General features: G+C 45.1%; 11 non-coding genes across 11 annotated transcripts; all 11 read right to left on the bottom strand.

The window, feature by feature from the left end:
• Positions 1-59: 59 nt before the first annotated feature.
• On the bottom strand, positions 60-250 carry LOC141242774 (U2 spliceosomal RNA). Its single transcript, XR_012307143.1, has one exon. It is a non-coding gene; the product is annotated as a U2 spliceosomal RNA (small nuclear RNA).
• A 1,119-nt stretch (positions 251-1,369) lies between these two features.
• On the bottom strand, positions 1,370-1,560 carry LOC141242663 (U2 spliceosomal RNA). The gene has a single exon (XR_012307060.1). It is a non-coding gene; the product is annotated as a U2 spliceosomal RNA (small nuclear RNA).
• A 1,119-nt stretch (positions 1,561-2,679) lies between these two features.
• Positions 2,680-2,870, bottom strand: LOC141242772 (U2 spliceosomal RNA). Its single transcript, XR_012307142.1, has one exon. It is a non-coding gene; the product is annotated as a U2 spliceosomal RNA (small nuclear RNA).
• A 1,123-nt stretch (positions 2,871-3,993) lies between these two features.
• On the bottom strand, positions 3,994-4,184 carry LOC141242771 (U2 spliceosomal RNA). The gene has a single exon (XR_012307141.1). It is a non-coding gene; the product is annotated as a U2 spliceosomal RNA (small nuclear RNA).
• A 1,120-nt stretch (positions 4,185-5,304) lies between these two features.
• LOC141242769 (U2 spliceosomal RNA) lies at positions 5,305-5,495 on the bottom strand. Its single transcript, XR_012307139.1, has one exon. It is a non-coding gene; the product is annotated as a U2 spliceosomal RNA (small nuclear RNA).
• A 1,120-nt stretch (positions 5,496-6,615) lies between these two features.
• Positions 6,616-6,806, bottom strand: LOC141242768 (U2 spliceosomal RNA). The gene has a single exon (XR_012307138.1). It is a non-coding gene; the product is annotated as a U2 spliceosomal RNA (small nuclear RNA).
• A 1,118-nt stretch (positions 6,807-7,924) lies between these two features.
• Positions 7,925-8,115, bottom strand: LOC141242767 (U2 spliceosomal RNA). The gene has a single exon (XR_012307137.1). It is a non-coding gene; the product is annotated as a U2 spliceosomal RNA (small nuclear RNA).
• Positions 8,116-9,235: 1,120 nt separating this feature from the next.
• LOC141242766 (U2 spliceosomal RNA) lies at positions 9,236-9,426 on the bottom strand. The gene has a single exon (XR_012307136.1). It is a non-coding gene; the product is annotated as a U2 spliceosomal RNA (small nuclear RNA).
• A 1,120-nt stretch (positions 9,427-10,546) lies between these two features.
• On the bottom strand, positions 10,547-10,737 carry LOC141242765 (U2 spliceosomal RNA). The gene has a single exon (XR_012307135.1). It is a non-coding gene; the product is annotated as a U2 spliceosomal RNA (small nuclear RNA).
• A 1,121-nt stretch (positions 10,738-11,858) lies between these two features.
• On the bottom strand, positions 11,859-12,049 carry LOC141242764 (U2 spliceosomal RNA). The gene has a single exon (XR_012307134.1). It is a non-coding gene; the product is annotated as a U2 spliceosomal RNA (small nuclear RNA).
• A 2,691-nt stretch (positions 12,050-14,740) lies between these two features.
• On the bottom strand, positions 14,741-14,931 carry LOC141242763 (U2 spliceosomal RNA). The gene has a single exon (XR_012307133.1). It is a non-coding gene; the product is annotated as a U2 spliceosomal RNA (small nuclear RNA).
• Positions 14,932-15,617: the final 686 nt, after the last annotated feature.

The following is a 15,617-nucleotide window of genomic DNA, read 5'->3' as shown; positions in this document are numbered from 1 at the left end:
GCAAAATGAACAAAAAGCATTGAATTCAATTCTTTCTGATTTTAGAAACTGCATTAAAGAAGGGGTGCACCGGTCCTGGAGATACTGCAATACCAGGTCAATGCGTGGAGTGGACAGAGCAAGCTCTTTTTCCATCTCCCTGTTCTAAAAATCCATTTAATATATGGTCCCCAGATAGGGGACGTATCAGATATTAAACTGATAAGAACAGATACTACACTTGATCTTAGCCAAAAGGCCGAGAAGCGATAACCAGAATTGGTTTCCGACTACGGTGCCACCCAAGGATTCTGAAAAGTCCATTTGTGGAGATGGCCACCTGGACTCCCGTTAAGAAGACATGCTGTCAACCTCTAGATCCCTCACATGCCTGCACTTTTCGGCTTGCTGCTGCTGCAATCCACGCGTTTTAGATCTGCATAACTCCACCTCTTTTAGCACAGTACCCTCAACCCCCGGCTGTTCCCACCCGCCTCAACACCGTTGGAAGGGAGGAGAACCAATTAAGGCGGGGGGGGGTGGAACGAGCAGCTGTCTACCCTTAGCAGGAGGGTTGCTGATTAATTACCTCTCCTGCTGCTGCTGCTGCTGGCTGTCCAGCAGCAGACTGAAGGTGGCTGCTGCTGTGCGCAGGTATATAAAGGCTCAGAGCCTATTATGACACGCGCAGCCAGCGTTCCATTGCCACATTCCGTCTACTGCAGGCGGGATACCTGGATGGCTGAATGTCACTGAGAATCTCACAGAGACCGCCATAAGCAACAGTTTAAAAGAATGCCACAGACTAATCAACCAAACTTTTTGGGTTGGTTTCTCTTTTATAGTCTGCAGGCATTAAATGAAAGAAGTCAGTGTTCCAGCAGAGGGAGACAACGTTTCAGAAAAGGCATTGTAGCAAACCAAAAAAGAAATTTTAAGCGCAGCAGAGTAACCAGCTCACATACCTGTTAGCTCAGGTGAGTTTAAAAGGCTGCTGTTGATAACAAGGGCATTTGCTAAATAGATGGTGTGTGTGCAACAATATACTGAAAGGTCAATTATATTGTGCAGCTTATCTCACCACCTGTAGTTATTTAGGTGAAAGCTCCAAAATGCTTGCCTAATATGTCTGTTTATCCAAAAGGAAGTATAGAGGGAGAGCTAGATAGATAGCATTGCATTACATTACATTACATGGCAATGCAATGCACAGTTGCTGAAGTTGAACCAAAATGAGCTTGTCATCTGGCTTCTGCAAATTTTAACATGAAAAATCCAATGAGGAGAAGAAAAGCAAAGCCAAAGAGTCCATCCCAAAATCCGACAAACAAGGAAAATGAACAAAAAGCATTGAATTCAATTCTTTCTGATTTTAGAAACTGCATTAAAGAAGGGGTGCACCGGTCCTGGAGATACTGCAATACCAGGTCAATGCGTGGAGTGGACAGAGCAAGCTCTTTTTCCATCTCCCTGTTCTAAAAATCCATTTAATATATGGTCCCCAGATAGGGGATGTATCAGATATTAAACTGATAAGAACAGATACTACACTTGATCTTAGCCAAAAGGCCGAGAAGCGATAACCAGAATTGGTTTCCGACTACGGTGCCACCCAAGGATTCTGAAAAGTCCATTTGTGGAGATGGCCACCTGGACTCCCGTTAAGAAGACATGCTGTCAACCTCTAGATCCCTCACATGCCTGCACTTTTCGGCTTGCTGCTGCTGCAATCCACGCGTTTTAGATCTGCATAACTCCACCTCTTTTAGCACAGTACCCTCAACCCCCGGCTGTTCCCACCCGCCTCAACACCGTTGGAAGGGAGGAGAACCAATTAAGGCGGGGGGGGGTGGAACGAGCAGCTGTCTACGCTTAGCAGGAGGGTTGCTGATTAATTACCTCTCCTGCTGCTGCTGCTGCTGGCTGTCCAGCAGCAGACTGAAGGTGGCTGCTGCTGTGCGCAGGTATATAAAGGCTCAGAGCCTATTATGACACGCGCAGCCAGCGTTCCATTGCCACATTCCGTCTACTGCAGGCGGGATACCTGGATGGCTGAATGTCACTGAGAAGCTCACAGAGACCGCCATAAGCAACAGTTTAAAAGAATGCCACAGACTAATCAACCAAGCTTTTTGGGTTGGTTTCTCTTTTATAGTCTGCAGGCATTAAATGAAAGAAGTCAGTGTTCCAGCAGAGGGAGACAACGTTTCAGAAAAGGCATTGTAGCAAACCAAAAAAGAAATTTTAAGCGCAGCAGAGTAACCAGCTCACATACCTGTTAGCTCAGGTGAGTTTAAAAGGCTGCTGTTGATAACAAGGGCATTTGCTAAATAGATGGTGTGTGTGCAACAATATACTGAAAGGTCAATTATATTGTGCAGCTTATCTCACCACCTGTAGTTATTTAGGTGAAAGCTCCAAAATGCTTGCCTAATATGTCTGTTTATCCAAAAGGAAGTATAGAGGGAGAGCTAGATAGATAGCATTGCATTACATTACATTACATGGCAATGCAATGCACAGTTGCTGAAGTTGAACCAAAATGAGCTTGTCATCTGGCTTCTGCAACTTTTAACATGAAAAATCCAATGAGGAGAAGAAAAGCAAAGCCAAAGAGTCCATCCCAAAATCCGACAAACAAGCAAAATGAACAAAAAGCATTGAATTCAATTCTTTCTGATTTTAGAAACTGCATTAAAGAAGGGGTGCACCGGTCCTGGAGATACTGCAATACCAGGTCAATGCGTGGAGTGGACAGAGCAAGCTCTTTTTCCATCTCCCTGTTCTAAAAATCCATTTAATATATGGTCCCCAGATAGGGGACGTATCAGATATTAAACTGATAAGAACAGATACTACACTTGATCTTAGCCAAAAGGCCGAGAAGCGATAACCAGAATTGGTTTCCGACTACGGTGCCACCCAAGGATTCTGAAAAGTCCATTTGTGGAGATGGCCACCTGGACTCCCGTTAAGAAGACATGCTGTCAACCTCTAGATCCCTCACATGCCTGCACTTTTCGGCTTGCTCCTGCTGCAATCCACGCGTTTTAGATCTGCATAACTCCACCTCTTTTAGCACAGTACCCTCAACCCCCGGCTGTTCCCACCCGCCTCAACACCGTTGGAAGGGAGGAGAACCAATTAAGGCGGGGGGGGGGGGGTGGAACGAGCAGCTGTCTACCCTTAGCAGGAGGGTTGCTGATTAATTACCTCTCCTGCTGCTGCTGCTGCTGGCTGTCCAGCAGCAGACTGAAGGTGGCTGCTGCTGTGCGCAGGTATATAAAGGCTCAGAGCCTATTATGACACGCGCAGCCAGCGTTCCATTGCCACATTCCGTCTACTGCAGGCGGGATACCTGGATGGCTGAATGTCACTGAGAAGCTCACAGAGACCGCCATAAGCAACAGTTTAAAAGAATGCCACAGACTAATCAACCAAACTTTTTGGGTTGGTTTCTCTTTTATAGTCTGCAGGCATTAAATGAAAGAAGTCAGTGTTCCAGCAGAGGGAGACAACGTTTCAGAAAAGGCATTGTAGCAAACCAAAAAAGAAATTTTAAGCGCAGCAGAGTAACCAGCTCACATACCTGTTAGCTCAGGTGAGTTTAAAAGGCTGCTGTTGATAACAAGGGCATTTGCTAAATAGATGGTGTGTGTGCAACAATATACTGAAAGGTCAATTATATTGTGCAGCTTATCTCACCACCTGTAGTTATTTAGGTGAAAGCTCCAAAATGCTTGCCTAATATGTCTGTTTATCCAAAAGGAAGTATAGAGGGAGAGCTAGATAGATAGCATTGCATTACATTACATTACATGGCAATGCAATGCACAGTTGCTGAAGTTGAACCAAAATGAGCTTGTCATCTGGCTTCTGCAACTTTTAACATGAAAAATCCAATGAGGAGAAGAAAAGCAAAGCCAAAGAGTCCATCCCAAAATCCGACAAACAAGCAAAATGAACAAAAAGCATTGAATTCAATTCTTTCTGATTTTAGAAACTGCATTAAAGAAGGGGTGCACCGGTCCTGGAGATACTGCAATACCAGGTCAATGCGTGGAGTGGACAGAGCAAGCTCTTTTTCCATCTCCCTGTTCTAAAAATCCATTTAATATATGGTCCCCAGATAGGGGACGTATCAGATATTAAACTGATAAGAACAGATACTACACTTGATCTTAGCCAAAAGGCCGAGAAGCGATAACCAGAATTGGTTTCCGACTACGGTGCCACCCAAGGATTCTGAAAAGTCCATTTGTGGAGATGGCCACCTGGACTCCCGTTAAGAAGACATGCTGTCAACCTCTAGATCCCTCACATGCCTGCACTTTTCGGCTTGCTGCTGCTGCAATCCACGCGTTTTAGATCTGCATAACTCCACCTCTTTTAGCACAGTACCCTCAACCCCCGGCTGTTCCCACCCGCCTCAACACCGTTGGAAGGGAGGAGAACCAATTAAGGCGGGGGGGGGGTGGAACGAGCAGCTGTCTACCCTTAGCTGGAGGGTTGCTGATTAATTACCTCTCCTGCTGCTGCTGCTGCTGCCTGTCCAGCAGCAGACTGAAGGTGGCTGCTGCTGTGCGCAGGTATATAAAGGCTCAGAGCCTATTATGACACGCGCAGCCAGCGTTCCATTGCCACATTCCGTCTACTGCAGGCGGGATACCTGGATGGCTGAATGTCACTGAGAAGCTCACAGAGACCGCCATAAGCAACAGTTTAAAAGAATGCCACAGACTAATCAACCAAACTTTTTGGGTTGGTTTCTCTTTTATAGTCTGCAGGCATTAAATGAAAGAAGTCAGTGTTCCAGCAGAGGGAGACAACGTTTCAGAAAAGGCATTGTAGCAAACCAAAAAAGAAATTTTAAGCGCAGCAGAGTAACCAGCTCACATACCTGTTAGCTCAGGTGAGTTTAAAAGGCTGCTGTTGATAACAAGGGCATTTGCTAAATAGATGGTGTGTGTGCAACAATATACTGAAAGGTCAATTATATTGTGCAGCTTATCTCACCACCTGTAGTTATTTAGGTGAAAGCTCCAAAATGCTTGCCTAATATGTCTGTTTATCCAAAAGGAAGTATAGAGGGAGAGCTAGATAGATAGCATTGCATTACATTACATTACATGGCAATGCAATGCACAGTTGCTGAAGTTGAACCAAAATGAGCTTGTCATCTGGCTTCTGCAACTTTTAACATGAAAAATCCAATGAGGAGAAGAAAAGCAAAGCCAAAGAGTCCATCCCAAAATCCGACAAACAAGCAAAATGAACAAAAAGCATTGAATTCAATTCTTTCTGATTTTAGAAACTGCATTAAAGAAGGGGTGCACCGGTCCTGGAGATACTGCAATACCAGGTCAATGCGTGGAGTGGACAGAGCAAGCTCTTTTTCCATCTCCCTGTTCTAAAAATCCATTTAATATATGGTCCCCAGATAGGGGACGTATCAGATATTAAACTGATAAGAACAGATACTACACTTGATCTTAGCCAAAAGGCCGAGAAGCGATAACCAGAATTGGTTTCCGACTACGGTGCCACCCAAGGATTCTGAAAAGTCCATTTGTGGAGATGGCCACCTGGACTCCCGTTAAGAAGACATGCTGTCAACCTCTAGATCCCTCACATGCCTGCACTTTTCGGCTTGCTGCTGCTGCAATCCACGCGTTTTAGATCTGCATAACTCCACCTCTTTTAGCACAGTACCCTCAACCCCCGGCTGTTCCCACCCGCCTCAACACCGTTGGAAGGGAGGAGAACCAATTAAGGCGGGGGGGGGGTGGAACGAGCAGCTGTCTACCCTTAGCAGGAGGGTTGCTGATTAATTACCTCTCCTGCTGCTGCTGCTGCTGGCTGTCCAGCAGCAGACTGAAGGTGGCTGCTGCTGTGCGCAGGTATATAAAGGCTCAGAGCCTATTATGACACGCGCAGCCAGCGTTCCATTGCCACATTCCGTCTACTGCAGGCGGGATACCTGGATGGCTGAATGTCACTGAGAAGCTCACAGAGACCGCCATAAGCAACAGTTTAAAAGAATGCCACAGACTAATCAACCAAACTTTTTGGGTTGGTTTCTCTTTTATAGTCTGCAGGCATTAAATGAAAGAAGTCAGTGTTCCAGCAGAGGGAGACAACGTTTCAGAAAAGGCATTGTAGCAAACCAAAAAAGAAATTTTAAGCGCAGCAGAGTAACCAGCTCACATACCTGTTAGCTCAGGTGAGTTTAAAAGGCTGCTGTTGATAACAAGGGCATTTGCTAAATAGATGGTGTGTGTGCAACAATATACTGAAAGGTCAATTATATTGTGCAGCTTATCTCACCACCTGTAGTTATTTAGGTGAAAGCTCCAAAATGCTTGCCTAATATGTCTGTTTATCCAAAAGGAAGTATAGAGGGAGAGCTAGATAGATAGCATTGCATTACATTACATTACATGGCAATGCAATGCACAGTTGCTGAAGTTGAACCAAAATGAGCTTGTCATCTGGCTTCTGCAACTTTTAACATGAAAAATCCAATGAGGAGAAGAAAAGCAAAGCCAAAGAGTCCATCCCAAAATCCGACAAACAAGCAAAATGAACAAAAAGCATTGAATTCAATTCTTTCTGATTTTAGAAACTGCATTAAAGAAGGGGTGCACCGGTCCTGGAGATACTGCAATACCAGGTCAATGCGTGGAGTGGACAGAGCAAGCTCTTTTTCCATCTCCCTGTTCTAAAAATCCATTTAATATATGGTCCCCAGATAGGGGACGTATCAGATATTAAACTGATAAGAACAGATACTACACTTGATCTTAGCCAAAAGGCCGAGAAGCGATAACCAGAATTGGTTTCCGACTACGGTGCCACCCAAGGATTCTGAAAAGTCCATTTGTGGAGATGGCCACCTGGACTCCCGTTAAGAAGACATGCTGTCAACCTCTAGATCCCTCACATGCCTGCACTTTTCGGCTTGCTGCTGCTGCAATCCACGCGTTTTAGATCTGCATAACTCCACCTCTTTTAGCACAGTACCCTCAACCCCCGGCTGTTCCCACCCGCCTCAACACCGTTGGAAGGGAGGAGAACCAATTAAGGCGGGGGGGGTGGAACGAGCAGCTGTCTACCCTTAGCAGGAGGGTTGCTGATTAATTACCTCTCCTGCTGCTGCTGCTGCTGGCTGTCCAGCAGCAGACTGAAGGTGGCTGCTGCTGTGCGCAGGTATATAAAGGCTCAGAGCCTATTATGACACGCGCAGCCAGCGTTCCATTGCCACATTCCGTCTACTGCAGGCGGGATACCTGGATGGCTGAATGTCACTGAGAAGCTCACAGAGACCGCCATAAGCAACAGTTTAAAAGAATGCCACAGACTAATCAACCAAACTTTTTGGGTTGGTTTCTCTTTTATAGTCTGCAGGCATTAAATGAAAGAAGTCAGTGTTCCAGCAGAGGGAGACAACGTTTCAGAAAAGGCATTGTAGCAAACCAAAAAAGAAATTTTAAGCGCAGCAGAGTAACCAGCTCACATACCTGTTAGCTCAGGTGAGTTTAAAAGGCTGCTGTTGATAACAAGGGCATTTGCTAAATAGATGGTGTGTGTGCAACAATATACTGAAAGGTCAATTATATTGTGCAGCTTATCTCACCACCTGTAGTTATTTAGGTGAAAGCTCCAAAATGCTTGCCTAATATGTCTGTTTATCCAAAAAGAAGTATAGAGGGAGAGCTAGATAGATAGCATTGCATTACATTACATTACATGGCAATGCAATGCACAGTTGCTGAAGTTGAACCAAAATGAGCTTGTCATCTGGCTTCTGCAACTTTTAACATGAAAAATCCAATGAGGAGAAGAAAAGCAAAGCCAAAGAGTCCATCCCAAAATCCGACAAACAAGCAAAATGAACAAAAAGCATTGAATTCAATTCTTTCTGATTTTAGAAACTGCATTAAAGAAGGGGTGCACCGGTCCTGGAGATACTGCAATACCAGGTCAATGCGTGGAGTGGACAGAGCAAGCTCTTTTTCCATCTCCCTGTTCTAAAAATCCATTTAATATATGGTCCCCAGATAGGGGACGTATCAGATATTAAACTGATAAGAACAGATACTACACTTGATCTTAGCCAAAAGGCCGAGAAGCGATAACCAGAATTGGTTTCCGACTACGGTGCCACCCAAGGATTCTGAAAAGTCCATTTGTGGAGATGGCCACCTGGACTCCCGTTAAGAAGACATGCTGTCAACCTCTAGATCCCTCACATGCCTGCACTTTTCGGCTTGCTGCTGCTGCAATCCACGCGTTTTAGATCTGCATAACTCCACCTCTTTTAGCACAGTACCCTCAACCCCCGGCTGTTCCCACCCGCCTCAACACCGTTGGAAGGGAGGAGAACCAATTAAGGCGGGGGGGGGGTGGAACGAGCAGCTGTCTACCCTTAGCAGGAGGGTTGCTGATTAATTACCTCTCCTGCTGCTGCTGCTGCTGGCTGTCCAGCAGCAGACTGAAGGTGGCTGCTGCTGTGCGCAGGTATATAAAGGCTCAGAGCCTATTATGACACGCGCAGCCAGCGTTCCATTGCCACATTCCGTCTACTGCAGGCGGGATACCTGGATGGCTGAATGTCACTGAGAAGCTCACAGAGACCGCCATAAGCAACAGTTTAAAAGAATGCCACAGACTAATCAACCAAACTTTTTGGGTTGGTTTCTCTTTTATAGTCTGCAGGCATTAAATGAAAGAAGTCAGTGTTCCAGCAGAGGGAGACAACGTTTCAGAAAAGGCATTGTAGCAAACCAAAAAAGAAATTTTAAGCGCAGCAGAGTAACCAGCTCACATACCTGTTAGCTCAGGTGAGTTTAAAAGGCTGCTGTTGATAACAAGGGCATTTGCTAAATAGATGGTGTGTGTGCAACAATATACTGAAAGGTCAATTATATTGTGCAGCTTATCTCACCACCTGTAGTTATTTAGGTGAAAGCTCCAAAATGCTTGCCTAATATGTCTGTTTATCCAAAAAGAAGTATAGAGGGAGAGCTAGATAGATAGCATTGCATTACATTACATTACATGGCAATGCAATGCACAGTTGCTGAAGTTGAACCAAAATGAGCTTGTCATCTGGCTTCTGCAACTTTTAACATGAAAAATCCAATGAGGAGAAGAAAAGCAAAGCCAAAGAGTCCATCCCAAAATCCGACAAACAAGCAAAATGAACAAAAAGCATTGAATTCAATTCTTTCTGATTTTAGAAACTGCATTAAAGAAGGGGTGCACCGGTCCTGGAGATACTGCAATACCAGGTCAATGCGTGGAGTGGACAGAGCAAGCTCTTTTTCCATCTCCCTGTTCTAAAAATCCATTTAATATATGGTCCCCAGATAGGGGACGTATCAGATATTAAACTGATAAGAACAGATACTACACTTGATCTTAGCCAAAAGGCCGAGAAGCGATAACCAGAATTGGTTTCCGACTACGGTGCCACCCAAGGATTCTGAAAAGTCCATTTGTGGAGATGGCCACCTGGACTCCCGTTAAGAAGACATGCTGTCAACCTCTAGATCCCTCACATGCCTGCACTTTTCGGCTTGCTGCTGCTGCAATCCACGCGTTTTAGATCTGCATAACTCCACCTCTTTTAGCACAGTACCCTCAACCCCCGGCTGTTCCCACCCGCCTCAACACCGTTGGAAGGGAGGAGAACCAATTAAGGCGGGGGGGGGGTGGAACGAGCAGCTGTCTACCCTTAGCAGGAGGGTTGCTGATTAATTACCTCTCCTGCTGCTGCTGCTGCTGGCTGTCCAGCAGCAGACTGAAGGTGGCTGCTGCTGTGCGCAGGTATATAAAGGCTCAGAGCCTATTATGACACGCGCAGCCAGCGTTCCATTGCCACATTCCGTCTACTGCAGGCGGGATACCTGGATGGCTGAATGTCACTGAGAAGCTCACAGAGACCGCCATAAGCAACAGTTTAAAAGAATGCCACAGACTAATCAACCAAACTTTTTGGGTTGGTTTCTCTTTTATAGTCTGCAGGCATTAAATGAAAGAAGTCAGTGTTCCAGCAGAGGGAGACAACGTTTCAGAAAAGGCATTGTAGCAAACCAAAAAAGAAATTTTAAGCGCAGCAGAGTAACCAGCTCACATACCTGTTAGCTCAGGTGAGTTTAAAAGGCTGCTGTTGATAACAAGGGCATTTGCTAAATAGATGGTGTGTGTGCAACAATATACTGAAAGGTCAATTATATTGTGCAGCTTATCTCACCACCTGTAGTTATTTAGGTGAAAGCTCCAAAATGCTTGCCTAATATGTCTGTTTATCCAAAAGGAAGTATAGAGGGAGAGCTAGATAGATAGCATTGCATTACATTACATTACATGGCAATGCAATGCACAGTTGCTGAAGTTGAACCAAAATGAGCTTGTCATCTGGCTTCTGCAACTTTTAACATGAAAAATCCAATGAGGAGAAGAAAAGCAAAGCCAAAGAGTCCATCCCAAAATCCGACAAACAAGCAAAATGAACAAAAAGCATTGAATTCAATTCTTTCTGATTTTAGAAACTGCATTAAAGAAGGGGTGCACCGGTCCTGGAGATACTGCAATACCAGGTCAATGCGTGGAGTGGACAGAGCAAGCTCTTTTTCCATCTCCCTGTTCTAAAAATCCATTTAATATATGGTCCCCAGATAGGGGACGTATCAGATATTAAACTGATAAGAACAGATACTACACTTGATCTTAGCCAAAAGGCCGAGAAGCGATAACCAGAATTGGTTTCCGACTACGGTGCCACCCAAGGATTCTGAAAAGTCCATTTGTGGAGATGGCCACCTGGACTCCCGTTAAGAAGACATGCTGTCAACCTCTAGATCCCTCACATGCCTGCACTTTTCGGCTTGCTGCTGCTGCAATCCACGCGTTTTAGATCTGCATAACTCCACCTCTTTTAGCACAGTACCCTCAACCCCCGGCTGTTCCCACCCGCCTCAACACCGTTGGAAGGGAGGAGAACCAATTAAGGCGGGGGGGGGGGTGGAACGAGCAGCTGTCTACCCTTAGCAGGAGGGTTGCTGATTAATTACCTCTCCTGCTGCTGCTGCTGCTGGCTGTCCAGCAGCAGACTGAAGGTGGCTGCTGCTGTGCGCAGGTATATAAAGGCTCAGAGCCTATTATGACACGCGCAGCCAGCGTTCCATTGCCACATTCCGTCTACTGCAGGCGGGATACCTGGATGGCTGAATGTCACTGAGAAGCTCACAGAGACCGCCATAAGCAACAGTTTAAAAGAATGCCACAGACTAATCAACCAAACTTTTTGGGTTGGTTTCTCTTTTATAGTCTGCAGGCATTAAATGAAAGAAGTCAGTGTTCCAGCAGAGGGAGACAACGTTTCAGAAAAGGCATTGTAGCAAACCAAAAAAGAAATTTTAAGCGCAGCAGAGTAACCAGCTCACATACCTGTTAGCTCAGGTGAGTTTAAAAGGCTGCTGTTGATAACAAGGGCATTTGCTAAATAGATGGTGTGTGTGCAACAATATACTGAAAGGTCAATTATATTGTGCAGCTTATCTCACCACCTGTAGTTATTTAGGTGAAAGCTCCAAAATGCTTGCCTAATATGTCTGTTTATCCAAAAAGAAGTATAGAGGGAGAGCTAGATAGATAGCATTGCATTACATTACATTACATGGCAATGCAATGCACAGTTGCTGAAGTTGAACCAAAATGAGCTTGTCATCTGGCTTCTGCAACTTTTAACATGAAAAATCCAATGAGGAGAAGAAAAGCAAAGCCAAAGAGTCCATCCCAAAATCCGACAAACAAGCAAAATGAACAAAAAGCATTGAATTCAATTCTTTCTGATTTTAGAAACTGCATTAAAGAAGGGGTGCACCGGTCCTGGAGATACTGCAATACCAGGTCAATGCGTGGAGTGGACAGAGCAAGCTCTTTTTCCATCTCCCTGTTCTAAAAATCCATTTAATATATGGTCCCCAGATAGGGGACGTATCAGATATTAAACTGATAAGAACAGATACTACACTTGATCTTAGCCAAAAGGCCGAGAAGCGATAACCAGAATTGGTTTCCGACTACGGTGCCACCCAAGGATTCTGAAAAGTCCATTTGTGGAGATGGCCACCTGGACTCCCGTTAAGAAGACATGCTGTCAACCTCTAGATCCCTCACATGCCTGCACTTTTCGGCTTGCTGCTGCTGCAATCCACGCGTTTTAGATCTGCATAACTCCACCTCTTTTAGCACAGTACCCTCAACCCCCGGCTGTTCCCACCCGCCTCAACACCGTTGGAAGGGAGGAGAACCAATTAAGGCGGGGGGGGGGTGGAACGAGCAGCTGTCTACCCTTAGCAGGAGGGTTGCTGATTAATTACCTCTCCTGCTGCTGCTGCTGCTGGCTGTCCAGCAGCAGACTGAAGGTGGCTGCTGCTGTGCGCAGGTATATAAAGGCTCAGAGCCTATTATGACACGCGCAGCCAGCGTTCCATTGCCACATTCCGTCTACTGCAGGCGGGATACCTGGATGGCTGAATGTCACTGAGAAGCTCACAGAGACCGCCATAAGCAACAGTTTAAAAGAATGCCACAGACTAATCAACCAAACTTTTTGGGTTGGTTTCTCTTTTATAGTCTGCAGGCATTAAATGAAAGAAGTCAGTGTTCCAGCAGAGGGAGACAACGTTTCAGAAAAGGCATTGTAGCAAACCAAAAAAGAAATTTTAAGCGCAGCAGAGTAACCAGCTCACATACCTGTTAGCTCAGGTGAGTTTAAAAGGCTGCTGTTGATAACAAGGGCATTTGCTAAATAGATGGTGTGTGTGCAACAATATACAGTCATGGCCAAAAGTTTTGAGAATGAGACAAATAGTAATTTTTCCAAAGTTTACTGCTTCATTTTTTGTAATGGCAATTTGCATATACTCCTGAATGTCAAAGAGTGATCAGCTTAACAGCAATTACTGTACTTGCAAAGTCAATATTTGCCCAGAAAATGAACTTTAACCCCCAAAACACATTTCAGCATCATTGCAGTCCTGCCTTAAAAGGAGCAGCTAACATCGTTTTAGTGATTGATCCATTAACACAGGTGTGGGTGTTGATGAGGACAGGGCTGGCGATCAATCAGTCATGATTAAGTAAGAATGACATCACTGGACACTTTAAAAGGAGGCTGGTTCTTGGTATCATTGTTTCTCTTCAGTTAATCATGGTTATCTCTAAAGAAACACGTGCAGCCATCATTGCACTGCACAAAAATGGCCTAACAGGGAAGAGTATCGCAGCTGCAAAAATTGCACCTCAGTCAACAATCTATCGCATCATCAAGAACTTCAAGGAGAGAGCTTCCATTGTTGTCAAAAAGGCTCCAGGGCGCCCAAGACAGACCTGCAAGCGCCAGGACCGTATCTTAAAACTGTTTCAGCTGCGGGATCGGACTACCAGCAGTGCCGAGCTTGCTCAGGAATGGCAGCAGGCTGGTGTGAGTGCTTCTGCACGCACTGTGAGGCGGAGACTCTTTGAGCAAGGGCTGGTTTCAAGGAGGGCAGCAAAGAAGCCACTTCTCTCCAGAAAAACATCAGGGACCGACTGATATTCTGCAAAAGGTACAGGGAGTGGACTGCTGAGGACTGGGGCAAAGTCATTTTCTCTGATGAATCCCCTTTTCGATTGTTTGGGACATCTGGAAAACAGCTTATTCGGAGAAGAAGAGGTAAGCGCTACCACCAGTCTTGTCTCATGCCAACTGTAAAGCATCCTGAAACCATTCATGTGTGGGGTTGCTTCTCAGCCAAGGGAATCGGCTCACTCACAGTCTTGCCTAAAAACACAGCCATGAATAAAGAATGATACCAGAATGTCCTCCAAGAGCAACTTCTCCCAACCGTCCAAGAGCAGTTTGGCGCCCAACAATGCCTTTTCCAGCATGATGGAGCACCTTGCCATAAAGCAAAGGTGATAACTAAATGGCTCATGGAACAAAACATAGAGATTTTGGGTCCATGGCCTGGAAACTCCCCAGATCTTAATCCCATTGAGAACTTGTGGTCAATCATCAAGAGACGGGTGGACAAACAAAAACCAACAAATTCTGGCAAAATGCAAGCATTGATTATGCAAGAATGGACTGCTATCAGTCAGGATTTGGTCCAAAAGTTGATTGAGAGCATGCCAGGGAGAATTACAGAGGTCTTGAAGAAGAAGGGGCAACACTGCAAATATTGACTTGCTGCATTAACTCATTTTAACTGTCAATATAACCTATTGGTACTCATAATATGATTGCAATTATATTTCTGTATGTGATATAAACATCAGACAAACACTAATAAAAACCAGAGGCCAGCAGATCATGTGAAAATATAATTTTGGTGTCATTCTCAAAACTTTTGGCCATGACTGTACTGAAAGGTCAATTATATTGTGCAGCTTATCTCACCACCTGTAGTTATTTAGGTGAAAGCTCCAAAATGCTTGCCTAATATGTCTGTTTATCCAAAAAGAAGTATAGAGGGAGAGCTAGATAGATAGCATTGCATTACATTACATTACATGGCAATGCAATGCACAGTTGCTGAAGTTGAACCAAAATGAGCTTGTCATCTGGCTTCTGCAACTTTTAACATGAAAAATCCAATGAGGAGAAGAAAAGCAAAGCCAAAGAGTCCATCCCAAAATCCGACAAACAAGCAAAATGAACAAAAAGCATTGAATTCAATTCTTTCTGATTTTAGAAACTGCATTAAAGAAGGGGTGCACCGGTCCTGGAGATACTGCAATACCAGGTCAATGCGTGGAGTGGACAGAGCAAGCTCTTTTTCCATCTCCCTGTTCTAAAAATCCATTTAATATATGGTCCCCAGATAGGGGACGTATCAGATATTAAACTGATAAGAACAGATACTACACTTGATCTTAGCCAAAAGGCCGAGAAGCGATAACCAGAATTGGTTTCCGACTACGGTGCCACCCAAGGATTCTGAAAAGTCCATTTGTGGAGATGGCCACCTGGACTCCCGTTAAGAAGACATGCTGTCAACCTCTAGATCCCTCACATGCCTGCACTTTTCGGCTTGCTGCTGCTGCAATCCACGCGTTTTAGATCTGCATAACTCCACCTCTTTTAGCACAGTACCCTCAACCCCCGGCTGTTCCCACCCGCCTCAACACCGTTGGAAGGGAGGAGAACCAATTAAGGCGGGGGGGGGTGGAACGAGCAGCTGTCTACCCTTAGCAGGAGGGTTGCTGATTAATTACCTCTCCTGCTGCTGCTGCTGCTGGCTGTCCAGCAGCAGACTGAAGGTGGCTGCTGCTGTGCGCAGGTATATAAAGGCTCAGAGCCTATTATGACACGCGCAGCCAGCGTTCCATTGCCACATTCCGTCTACTGCAGGCGGGATACCTGGATGGCTGAATGTCACTGAGAAGCTCACAGAGACCGCCATAAGCAACAGTTTAAAAGAATGCCACAGACTAATCAACCAAACTTTTTGGGTTGGTTTCTCTTTTATAGTCTGCAGGCATTAAATGAAAGAAGTCAGTGTTCCAGCAGAGGGAGACAACGTTTCAGAAAAGGCATTGTAGCAAACCAAAAAAGAAATTTTAAGCGCAGCAGAGTAACCAGC

This window comes from Phyllobates terribilis, unplaced genomic scaffold (assembly GCF_046119375.1).
Source record: "Phyllobates terribilis strain yellow unplaced genomic scaffold, ASM4611937v1 Scaffold_1049__1_contigs__length_452226, whole genome shotgun sequence".
Lineage (NCBI taxonomy): Eukaryota > Metazoa > Chordata > Amphibia > Anura > Dendrobatidae > Phyllobates > Phyllobates terribilis.
This window is presented reverse-complemented; position numbering and strand designations above follow the sequence as displayed.